The sequence below is a fragment of the Armigeres subalbatus genome, chromosome 2, assembly GCF_024139115.2.
Source record: "Armigeres subalbatus isolate Guangzhou_Male chromosome 2, GZ_Asu_2, whole genome shotgun sequence".
Classification (NCBI taxonomy): Eukaryota; Metazoa; Arthropoda; class Insecta; order Diptera; family Culicidae; genus Armigeres; species Armigeres subalbatus.
Genome location: NC_085140.1, coordinates 154,625,531 through 154,638,067, shown reverse-complemented (window position 1 = coordinate 154,638,067; position 12,537 = coordinate 154,625,531).

The following is a 12,537-nucleotide window of genomic DNA, read 5'->3' as shown; positions in this document are numbered from 1 at the left end:
TGATAACAAAATAACAAATTGATAACAATGGTAACTCATTGTGTTATCAATGTGATATCATTTTGTTATCCGTCTTTGCTCGGGAAGACGGTAGACTAGCCCAAGACTACGCGCAGCAGGTGGAAGTGGCACTCCCAACTGAAGAGCAGCTAGGCGCAGCGTCTCTTGTAGATGGCTGGAGAGATATTCGATCCGCCATTGGTAGCACCGCAACCGATGCACTAGGCACGGTTCAGAGGAACGACTGGTATGACGGCGAATATGAGCAGTTAGTTGAGGAGAAGAATGCAGCATGGGCGGGATTGCTGCAACGCCACACGAGGCCGAACGAGGCACGATACAAACAGGTGCGAAACAGACAAAACTCAATTTTTCGTAGAAAAAAGCGCCAGCAGAAAGATCGAGACCGTGAAGAGACGGAGCAACTGTACCGCGCTAACAACGCACGAAATTTCTATGAGAAGTTGAACCTTTCACTTAAGGGCCACGTTCCACAGCCCGGTATGTGTAAGGACATGAACGGGAGCCTTCATACAAACGAGCGTGAGGTGATCCAAAGGTGGCGGCAGCACTACGAGGAGCACCTGAATGGCGATGTGGCAGCCACCGGTGGCGGTATGGTAATGAACCTAGGAACACGCGCGCAGGACATGCGACTTCCTGCTCCGAATCTCCAAGAAATCCAGAAGGAGATCGGCTGGCTGAAAAACAACAAAGCCCCTGGAGTTGACTTCCAGGAAAGCTGTTTAAACACGGTGGTGAGGCATGGGGTTCTGTCGCAGGAGTGGATGGAAGGTGTCGTGTGTCCCATCTACAAAAAGGGCAAAAAACAAGCTTATATTTTCCAACCCAAGGTTAATTTTCGGTACGGCATCGGAGTACAATGAAATAGGAAAATCATGAAGTTTCTCCATCTGCCTCGCTCCGAGAGGTTACCAACCGCCAAACTATACTTGAGAAGATTTAATTTCCCAATGGTATGTGCGTACTTCAATGCATAGTTCTTCGCCGGAAATTTCAAATTCTACTCGTTTGAAACGACTTTCGTTTGTTTGCATGTTGGTAGTCCTTCGCAACTCCAATGTCTCTGACACACCTACAAACCCGAGTTGTTGATGATGACGTTGTCAGTAGTTTCTAATATTGCATCGGATTCTCGTGCGACATCGCTCGAATAATGGACAGGGCTGTCTTTCTTCGCTGCGATTCTGCCATTCATCGCTTCTTCGTGACCATACACACGCCCTCTTCTGATGGACATGGGATGTAACTTCGCTAGCATCCTCGAAAAGTTTCTCCATGAACGTTCCGAAGTGCTAACGTGAAACCAAATTGTTTTGAGGAATCTAATCTTTCCGGTTTCGGTGGTACCACCTGCTAGATCTTTTCCAAAAGCTTCTTCATAAGAAGTTCTAGTCTGACGTATAATCGACGCAATGTCTCCATGATGATCTTCACGTTCTGAGGAAACATTAACTACGTGACGATAGCCTCTCTTGCTGGATCTCACGCAAACGAATAACTTTTTCCACGGCCAAGAATCCATACGCAATGTTAACCGTTTCAAAGCTGTGCACAAAATATTGACCATTCTTCGAATTCTCCCGAAAAAGAAGGCAACTGCTTTGCCCAAATTTGTCTTGTCTTGATCATTTAGTCACATGCCGCGTAAATATGACCGTGTTCCCTTCGATAATCCTATTTTAAGCTTCCGATATTTGATCCGCTCATTTTTCTGAGCTCATTGCGTTATCGCATTCGATTTTAGCATTGAAGTCGTTATACAAAACTTTATAAGTTAATATTTCTTTATTCAAATTCCGTGGCACATACGAATAATTTCCGGTGGAATTAACGATTCATTGGAAATTCAGGAAAATTTCCCTAGGAAATTCCAAAAAACTGATGGCAGGTATACAGGAGTAGCTTTTACAGGCAACGAGGTATTCATTTGCGCACAAGTTAGCCAATAATTGTTAAACATGAAAACAGCATTACCGAGAAAATAGATTCAATTTATACGAGATGGGGTTGAAAATTCGTCAATAATCCAAATATAGATAACATACATCATCTCAATTAATTTCGGTCCAATATGTTTACCATCTACATGATATTACCATAACCAGAGCACTACGAAACAAACAGAAAATTTAAACAACACTAAATACCGATTTAATACATTTCAACTTCACTCACAACACTATTTGAATCCTAGTTGGACTTTTCCGTTATGAAAACAAAATCTACAATTTATAAGTTCTCCAAAGTTTGTTATTATATTTTTCCAAGCCGAAGTTTCATTTGGTCACAATTTCACTAATAAATAACTCTTATCCATGCCATTTGCCACCTTTGTAACGCCGCCATGGTCTTTTATAGCGGCTCTCGGCTCCATCCATATCGCTCTCCTCGGATGACGGCGATTCGTCCACACTTGATGACCTGGGTCCAAATGCTGGTTCTGATGGGAGATCTACCACTCCAGAGGGATCGCCACTCTCCGATAGTTCTTGTGCCAACGCCACGCAGCACAGTGCACTGATAATGAACAGCACTGCAACCTACATTAGTTAGCAATTAGTAACGTGTGTGATTGAAGCAGTATTCAATGTAACCTTCATTGTAGAAACGCAACGATCGGAACACTTCCTGAGGCAAACCAATGAAAATAACTTCGAGTGAAAACTAATGTTAAACGGTGTAATCATCTTCATTTTTATAGTTCTCCAATTGAAAAAAATAAATAAACTGTAATCCCCGGTTCTCTAGTTCAACCAGTTTAACGGGTTAATTTCTTTCATTATTGCTTTATATCGTCACCTGGTGTCAAATGACTGCTCTATCTGATTTACAAGCACTACCGAGATAATCTTCTGAGGAGCGTTGTAATTACTAATTAGTCACGTTGTATCGGGAGGAGTACGAACTATTTTGCGTAGTAAAGTCTAATCGATTGGTGAACCCCGTTCAAATATGATTAGTTAAGAAAATTATTTTGAGCTTTTTAGTGGAATGTCTTCACTTGTCATAAGACGAGTTTGTGCAATCCCATTGAATTCCACCACTTAAATGTATCTTTACAGATACGTATTTCGACCTCAACAGTAAGGCCGTCTTCAGTGCTCGACAAGTCGAGTCAAGTACGAGACACTGAAGACGGCCTTACTGTTGAGGTCGAAATACGTATCTGCCAAGATACAATTAAGTGGTGGAATTCAATGGGATTATACAAACTCGTCTTATGACAAGTATGATGAGTTGCTTTTTTATTTCGATTAGGCTATAGAATTTTTATGAAACAATAGAATCCAATTTTTTTTCAATGGCTCTACAGTTATTAATTGAAAGATTTTCTACGCCCGCCATTGCATGAGTATGGATCTTGTGTGGCAAGTACAATGGATACACTATGCCTAGGCAATCGAAAATGTTTCCGAACCGAAAACATCCTAGACCGGACCGAGAATCGAACTCGCCATCTCCAGATTGGCAATCCTACGTCTATTCCTGCCATTTTCCTCTCGATCTCTTCCGCTTGTAGGTCGATACTCTGGACAACCCCCACGTTTATTCCACGCGAAAGCCGACCCACCGCTATGATCATCTTCATTGCTTGATCGACTCACCCGTTTCGCAGACTCATCCATCAACCTTTTCTTGACGAACTCCAGAGTTAACTGATCGAGCTGGATCGTTTCTAAAGCTGTGATTAACGCATCGTAGGACTTCGGTAGCGGCGATCTCTTGCCGTGTGCTCTTTAAGTTTCTTCTTCTTCTCCGCTTTGACCGCCGCTGTGTCTTCCGGAAGGTCCCTTGCTTACTCCTCATTCTCGATGGCATTCTCCAGACAGTCCAGCAAATTTTTATCCTCCATCAAGACCTCAACTCGGAACCTCCAGTTGCCGAAATTGGTCCCATTAAATAACCACAACTTTTCTTCGCACAGTTAACCTTCTGTCTGTGCTCAAAAAAACTTACGTTGTCTGTGCTCTGGGGTCAAATTGACCCCAAATTGAAATTGCTATAACTTGTTTAATGTTTGGCCAATTTTGATTTTGGGCTGTTTTGAAAGATAATTTAATCATCTTTTCAGGTCGTTACCAACGATTGACTATAGGTGGGCGGGTACATCGCGGGAGGGTTTTAGTGAACGAGGGTACAAAAACAGTGATTTTTCATGATTATTTTACTTATATCCGAAAATCCTACCTATTTTGAACTGCAACTTTTTTAAAAAGGCTATGCAGGAAGGCATGTGCTTTGGCATGTGGCGTTGATAAGTTTAGAACTCGGCCGCCAGGTGGTGGTATATTTCAATTCATTATTTTAGACTACTCAAGATATTCCGATATATAGAATTCTCCTCAGTGTAAATATTCTTATCGCACAAATTAAAAAATGGGAAGAAGTGCTCATTATATTGAGCACCGCTTTGTAGTGCTAGACATCCCGAACAATGTTGCCGAATACAACTTGGGTGTAGGTATGAGGGATCTCAAGCTAAAGCAATATTTCATATATGCAAGAATATTGCAAGTACACTAGCGCCGCCTATTTGTAAATTTCCTTATTATTTTCCTTGATTGATGACTTGTGAGGGAAGTCAGATTTTTTCTTTTTTTGGAAAAGATGTTTAATTTTGATACACATAGTTAAGTTTGCCATCTTAGGGTGTTTTTAAGAGATATTGCGAAAAAAGATTCGGCTGCCGGTGGGACTTGAACCCACACTATTCCATTTAGTACACGGACGTATTACCAATTATACAACAGCTGCCCTTGCGAGAAGTTGTTCCATAACCAGCTAATAACGATGGGATATCAGTCAATTCCCTGTATCTATCGAATCTGCTTTGGCAACATTTCACACCCTGTTCTCTCTACCCAACTATGTGTATCAGAATTGAACAACAGTCGGTTGCGTTTGAATCACAAACATGTGCTTCTATTTGTCGTATTGAGGCGGGTTTGCTTCTGCAACGACAATAGAGGCTCGCTTGCCACCGAGCGTCCGACCAGCAGCGGTGTGTGATACTGCAGGGTATCATCGTTTCTCTTTTTCTTGATTGATGACTTGTGAGGGAAGTCAGATTTTTTCTTTTTTTTGGAAAAGATGTTTAATTTCGATACACATAGTTAAGTTTGCCATCTTAGGGTGTTTTAAGAGATATTGCGAAAAAAGATTCGGCTGCCGGTGGGACTTGAACCCACACTATTCCATTTAGTACACGGACGTATTACCAATTATACAACAGCTGCCCTTGCGAGAAGTTGTTCCATAACCAGCTAATAACGATGGGATATCAGTCAATTCCCCGTATCTATCGAATCTGCTTTGGCAACATTTCACACCCTGTTCTCTCTACCCAACTATGTGTATCAGAATTGAACAACAGTCGGTTGCGTTTGAATCACAAACATGTGCTTCTATTTGTCGTATTGAGGCGGGTTTGCTTCTGCAACGACAATAGAGGCTCGCTTGCCACCGAGCGTCCGACCAGCAGCGGTGTGTGATACTGCAAGGTATCATCGTTTTTTTTTTCTTGATTGATGACTTGTGAGGGAAGTCAGATTTTTTCTTTTTTTGGAAAAGATGTTTAATTTTGATACACATAGTTAAGTTTGCCACCTTAGGGTGTTTTTAAGAGATATTGCGAAAAAAAGATTCGGCTGCCGGTGGGACTTGAACCCACACTATTCCATTTAGTACACGGACGTATTACCAATTATACAACAGCTGCCCTTGCGAGAAGTTGTTCCATAATTAGCTAATAACGATGGGATATCAGTCAATTCCCCGTATCTATCGAATCTGCTTTGGCAACATTTCACACTCTGTTCTCTACCCAACTATGTGTATCAGAATTGAACAACAGTCGGTTGTGTTTGAATCACAAACTTGTGCTTCTATTTGTCGTATTGAGGCGGGTTTGCTTCTGCAACGACAATAGAGGCTCGCTTGCCACCGAGCGTCCGACCAGCTGCGGTGTGTGATACTGCAGGGTATCATCGTTTCTCTTTTCTTGATTGATGACTTGTGAGGGAAGTCCGATTTTTTTCTGTTTTGGAAAAGATGTTCAATTTTGATACACATAGTTAAGTTTGCCATCTTAGGGTGTTTTTAAGAGATATTGCGAAAAAAGATTCGGCTGCCGGTGGGACTTGAACCCACACTATTCCATTTAGTACACGAACGTATTACCAATTATACAACAGCTGCCCTTGCGAGAAGTTGTTCCATAACCAGCTAATAACGATGGGATATCAGTCAATTCCCGTATCTATCGAATCTGCTTTGGCAACATTTCACACCCTGTTCTCTCTACCCAACTATGTGTATCAGAATTGAACAACAGTCGGTTGCGTTTGAATCACAAACATGTGCTTCTATTTGTCGTATTGAGGCGGGTTTGCTTCTGCAACGACAATAGAGGCTCGCTTGCCACCGAGCGTCCGACCAGCAGCGGTGTGTGATACTGCAGGGTATCATCGTTTCTCTTTTCTTGATTGATGACTTGTGAGGGAAGTTGATTTTTTTTTGAAAGATGTTTACTTGCAGACACGTCGTATTGATATCGTTCTAATTTTCACTGACTCAGGTTTTTGTTGAATACCAGTATCTAACTATGTATTTTAGTTTACTGCAACGACAATAGAGTGCCTCGGTGTTGAGCCTCTATTGTCGTTGAAGAAGCAAACCCGCCTCAATACGACCAAGTAGAAGCACATGTTTGTGACTCAAACGCAACTGACTGTTGTTCAATTCTGATACACACAGTTGGGTAGAGGGAAAAGTTGTGAAATGTTGCCAAAGAAGATTCGGTGGATACGGGGAATTGATTGATATCCCATCGTTATTAGCTGGTTATGGAACAACTTCTCGCAAGGGCAGCTGTTGTATAATTGGTAATACGTCCGTGTACTAAATGGAATAGTGTGGGTTCAAGTCCCACCGGCAGCCGAATCTTTTTCGCAATATCTCTTAAAAACACCCTAAGATGGCAAACTTGACTATGTGTATCAAAATTAAACATCTTTTTCCAAAAAGAAAAATCTGACTTTCACAAGTCATCAATCAAGAAAAAGAGAAACGATGATACCCTGCAGTATCATGCACCGCAGCTGCTCGGACGCTGGTGGTGGCAAGCGAGCCTCTCATTGTCGTTGCAGAAGCAAACCCGCCTCAATAGGACAAATAGAAGCACATGTTTGTGATTCAAACGCAACCGATTGTTGTTCGATTCTGATACACATAGTTTGGTAGAGAGAACAGGGTGTGAAATGTTGCCAAAGCAGATTCGATAGGTACGGGGAATTGACTGATATCCCATCGTTATTAGCTGGTTATGGAACAACTTCTCGCAAGGGCAGCTGTTGTATAATTGGTAATACGTCCGTGTACTAAATGGAATAGTGTGGGTTCAAGTCCCACCGGCAGCCGAATCTTTTTTCGCAATATCTCTTAAAAACACCCTAAGATGGCAAACTTAACTATGTGTATCAAAATTAAACATCTTTTCCAAAAAAAGAAAAAATCTTATTATTTACTCCGTCACATGACAGTCTATTCCCACCAGACGAACTTTGTTACAGACGTCATCTTTACAAATTTCAAAATTGTGCGATAAGAATATTTACAATGAGGAAAATTCCATATATCGGAGTTACTTGAGTAGTGTAAAATAATGAATTCAAATATACCGCCACCTAGCGACCAAGCGATAAACTAATCAATGCCTCATGTTAAAGCAGACGCCTTCCTGCATAACCTTTTTGAAAAGGTGCAGCTCAAAATGGGTAGGATTTTCAGATATAATAAAATAAGCATGAAAAATCACTGTTTTTGTACCCTTTTTTACGAAAACCCCTCCCCGCAATGTACCCGCCCACCTATAGTCAATCTTTGGTAACGACCTGAAAGATGATTAAATTATCTTACGAAACAGCCCCAAAAATCCAAAATTGGCCAAACATTAAAACAAGGATGTTAACGATCATTCAGTAATTTGCGTTCGATCATTTAGTAGTTTGTCAATAAAACATTCCAGAAGCTGAATTTCAAAATATGTTGTATGGTGGACTTCTAGTGCGAAGGTTTTTCTACAACTCTGCCTAATGGTTCGTTGTTGTAATTCCACTAGTAACGGAGTTATAGCTATAGTTTCAGTAACTTAAACTAAATGATAACAAAATTGCAATCATTTAGTTTAAGTTACTGCAACTAGCGCTCTAACTCCGTTATTAGTTGAATGCTAATAACGAACCATTAGGCAAAGTTGTAGAAAAACCTTCGCACTAGAAATCCACCACACAAAATATTTTGAAATTCAGCTTCTGGAATGTGTTATTGACAAACTACTAAATGATCGAACGTAAATTACTGAATGATCGTTAACATCCTTGCATTAAAATAGTTATAGCAATTTCAATTTGGGGTCAATTTGACCCCAGAGCACAGACAACGTAAGTTTTTAGAAAAAAGTACACTGTAGCGCATATTTTCAAGATTTTTCAAGCGAATTTGCACCTAGGAGATAGATCTCGGCGAGTTTTACCAAACTACCAAAAATTAGGAGAATCGGTTGAAAACTAAAAAATGGCAGCCACTCAAAGTGGCCTGGGGTCATATTGACCCCAGAGCACAGACAAAAGGTTAAACGAGCAAAGGTTTTCAAGGACAATAGCGCCTCGAAGTTTCTTTCTTTTTCAGCGTTCTAGGCTCATAACCTAATGAAATAGGCAGAGCAACTAAGAAGTTCCTCGAGACTTCGATTAAAATGTTCGTGTAACTCAGCGGTGTCCGCTTTGGAAAAATAAAAAAAGTAGAGAATTCTGAAAATGTTTACTGGCGCTGATCTAAGGCTGCTGTGACCGCTATCGAACACATCGTTGCGATTGAATTGCCGTAATCTGCCGTAATCTGAAAAAAGTGACGTTTACGCCATTTTCCAAAACCAATACTACTCATCGAGCTCTTTAACAGAAAAATGTAAAATATGCAAATTGTAAAATGGCGGTTACGTCACTTTCCCATATTACGGCAGATCAGGTGTACCATGCAGAATTTCTGCATGAATTATTATTAGAGAATTTAAATGTCTGTTTTCACTATACGTCATGAATCCTCTGCGGTTGCGTTTTGTAATTTAAAGAAAATTCCTTCTACATTTTCCTTGTATATAATGGTGGTCCGAAAAAGAATCAATCTATTTTCAAACACTCACAGAATCCTGTGAGAAAATTTTACTTCTCACGTCAACTACCGCTGAAACTCTGCAAACGCCATCAACGCGAATACATTTTTGCAGCGCCTCCCTGAGACGAGCGCTTGTGATTGTGATTCTGCTAACGACGGCAACTTTCTGCCATCGCCAAGCGATGATGTTTTGGGCTTTGAAGAAAATTCATCACGGATCAACCTTCTCTTGTATAAAAATGGTGCTCCTGAAAAGAACCGATTTATTTTCACCAACAGTAACAAAATCAATATCTCTTGAGAATAAATTTCAAATTTCTTGTATACGTAAAGGCTGTAGGAATCTATGACAAAAGGTCGAAAAGACAAAAGGTCGAAAAGGCCAAATGTCGAAAGGGACAGATTATCGAAAGGACAAAAGGTCGAAATGGACAAAAGGTCGTTAGGGACAAAAATTCGAAAGGACAAAAGGAGAATTAAGAACAAGTTGATAATAAGCTAGGTGCATTCCCAAGAAATTGGCTAGAAGGATGACTTAATAGGAATAAATATTGCCTGGAGTCTTGCAAATGCTTATCGCTTTAAAAAAAAGTGAGATTCTCCATATTCTGTTCAACAGATTAAGACCGCTTGAAGAGTCCTTCGCAGGGAATCAATTTTTCTTTGATGCGCAGAAACAAAAAAGAAGGCAATTTTGTTGCTAACTTTTCATACCGTTATTTTGCATTTTTGCAAATTTCGGTTTTATGCTATCGTAGTTTCTGCTATTATGGAAATATTCAAGAATCTAACTCTGATTACGAAAATAGCATCGTATTTTCGGAAATATTAGAGCATGCATTGGAAATGATTCTTGTCATATTGTGTTCGGGTTCTGACAAAGGCTTGTTGCGAAGTGCGTTTGTCAGTAACAAACTCTGTGGATGACAAAGAGTATATTGTTAGGCGTTGCGCGAATAATAATTCCCTGGTCCCTTCGTTGAGAACATCAGGCAGGTTTTCGTGAGGGCTGATCAACTGCGGATCAAATGTTTACCCTGAGACAAATCCTTGATAAATTCCGGGAATACAACTTGCAGACACTTCATCTGTTTATTGTTTTCAAGGCGGCTCACGATTTAGTGAAACGGGATGAATTAAGGCAAATTATGATTGAACATGGTTTTCCGGCGAAACTGATACGGCTGATTCGTTTAACGTTGGACGGATCGAAATTAAGTGTAAGGGTTACAGATGAAATATCGACGTCATTTGTTACCTTAGATGGATTAAAGCAGGGTGATGCACTCTCGAATGTACTGTTCAATATAGCGCTCGAGAGAGCGATTAGGAGAGCTGGTGTACAAAAAAACGGTACCATTATCACAAGGTCGCATATGCTCCTGGGATTTGCGGACGATATCGATATTATCGGGATTGATCGCCATGCCGTGAAAGAGGTTTTTGCGTCTTTTAAGAGGGAGACAGTGAGGATTGGACTCACGATCAATGCCTGCAAAACGAAGTACAAGGTCGCTGGCAATCAACGTGGGTTCAGTAGTGGTGGTGGTAGTAAAATGGTGCTAGAAGGTTAAAAGTTTGAAGTGGTAGAAGAATTTGTGTATCTTGGAACATTTGTGACGTGCGATAATGATGTTACCCGCGAGGTGAAAAGGCGTATTGCAGCTGCAAATAGGGCTTATTACGGACTTCGTAACCAGCTTAAGTTCCGTAGTCTGCAAACGAAAACAAAACTCGCGCTGTATACTACTCTGATTCTTCCGGTGGCTTTATACGGCCATGAAACATGGACGTTAAAGGAGGCTGATCGGAGAGCTTTCAGAGTGTTTGAGCGTAAGGTGCTGCGGACAATACTCGGCGGTAAACAGGAGAACGGTATCTGGCGGCGCTGCATGAATCACGAATTGTACCAGGTGTATAAAGGTCTGGATATTATTGAGCTTATTCAACACGGCAGACTACGGTGAGCTGGTCACGTTGTTCGTATGCCGGAAGAACGTCAAACGAAAATAATATTTAGTAGAGAACCCGGAAGAGGCCGCAGGGTTCGTGGAAGGCCGCGTACACGATGGCTTTTTGCAGTTGAAGAGGACCTGAGGGCGCTCAATGTTCAGGGCGACTGGAAGCGATTTGCCCAGGATCGAGTCCAGTGGAGAAGGATACTCCATTCGGCGTAGGTTCATCGAAGAGCTGTAGCCCATCAAGTATCAAGTAAGTAAGAACGCTAATCTGAGTTATATAAAACAGGAAGGCAAAGTCACTGAAGCTAATTGATTGTATGAATTGCTGTCGTTTTTTGATAAATATTCCAGTTTTTTTGCCTTTTCGTACACCAAGGTGTGACGAAAAGGCTTTATATTCACTTCCAAGACGATTTTGTGACAAATGGCCCTGAGACCCATAGTATTATTTACCAATTGACTCAGCTCGACGAATTGAGATGATGTCCGGCTGTATGTATGTGCGTGTGTGTATGTATGTGCGCAAAATAAAACTCAATCATCTTTTAGGCAGGCACTTATTTTGATCCATATTTGTTTGCAACATGTTGCATTCGACGGGAAATCCTGTCCCATTGTTTCTTATTGAAAATTGGCTAGATCGGACTACGGGATTAAAAGTTATGACCAACATACGATTTCTATACAAAAACACTCTCAGAAAATCTCACTCAAATCATTTAACTATATATACTGTACGAGAAAGGCACAAACACCGTTAGGTGGATGAATCAGGCTTTTTTAAAAACTTTTCAATATTTTGTCTTGATTTATTGCATTCTGGACAACAATTAGTACTATGTGAGTTGTTTGAAGTTTTGTTAAATTTCACCGCATCACAAAGGTAAGTAAACATTAAGATATTGCAGGTTCTCTAAATTAAACAAATTCATATTTATCTACAATTAAATCGAAGAACTTTCTACACTTCAAATGTTAACAATCATACTATATGATTCAATTCCGTATGTGTAGATATTCATTTTTTGATAAGTATTACAAGCTTGCTCAAAATGACTGTAGCCTTGAAAATGTAAAGATAAACGCGGTAAATATGAAATGTTGTAATGTAATACATAATCCAATAACCCCAGCTACATGTTCTCAAGAAAATCTCACAAAAATTAACACTTGTCATTGGTTGCCAAAATGGGAACAGTAAATTATCGCTACAGTTTCGCTAACTATGAGTCAAAGGACATACACGAAGCAACGCAACCAAAGTTCAATGAAAGCAAGTAATTGTCTGTGAATTTGACGTTCCAATGCGGATAGGCTTGAGCACGTAACTAATTTCCAACGGAATTTTTGGCCACATGTTACGACGTCCAGCGCTAGT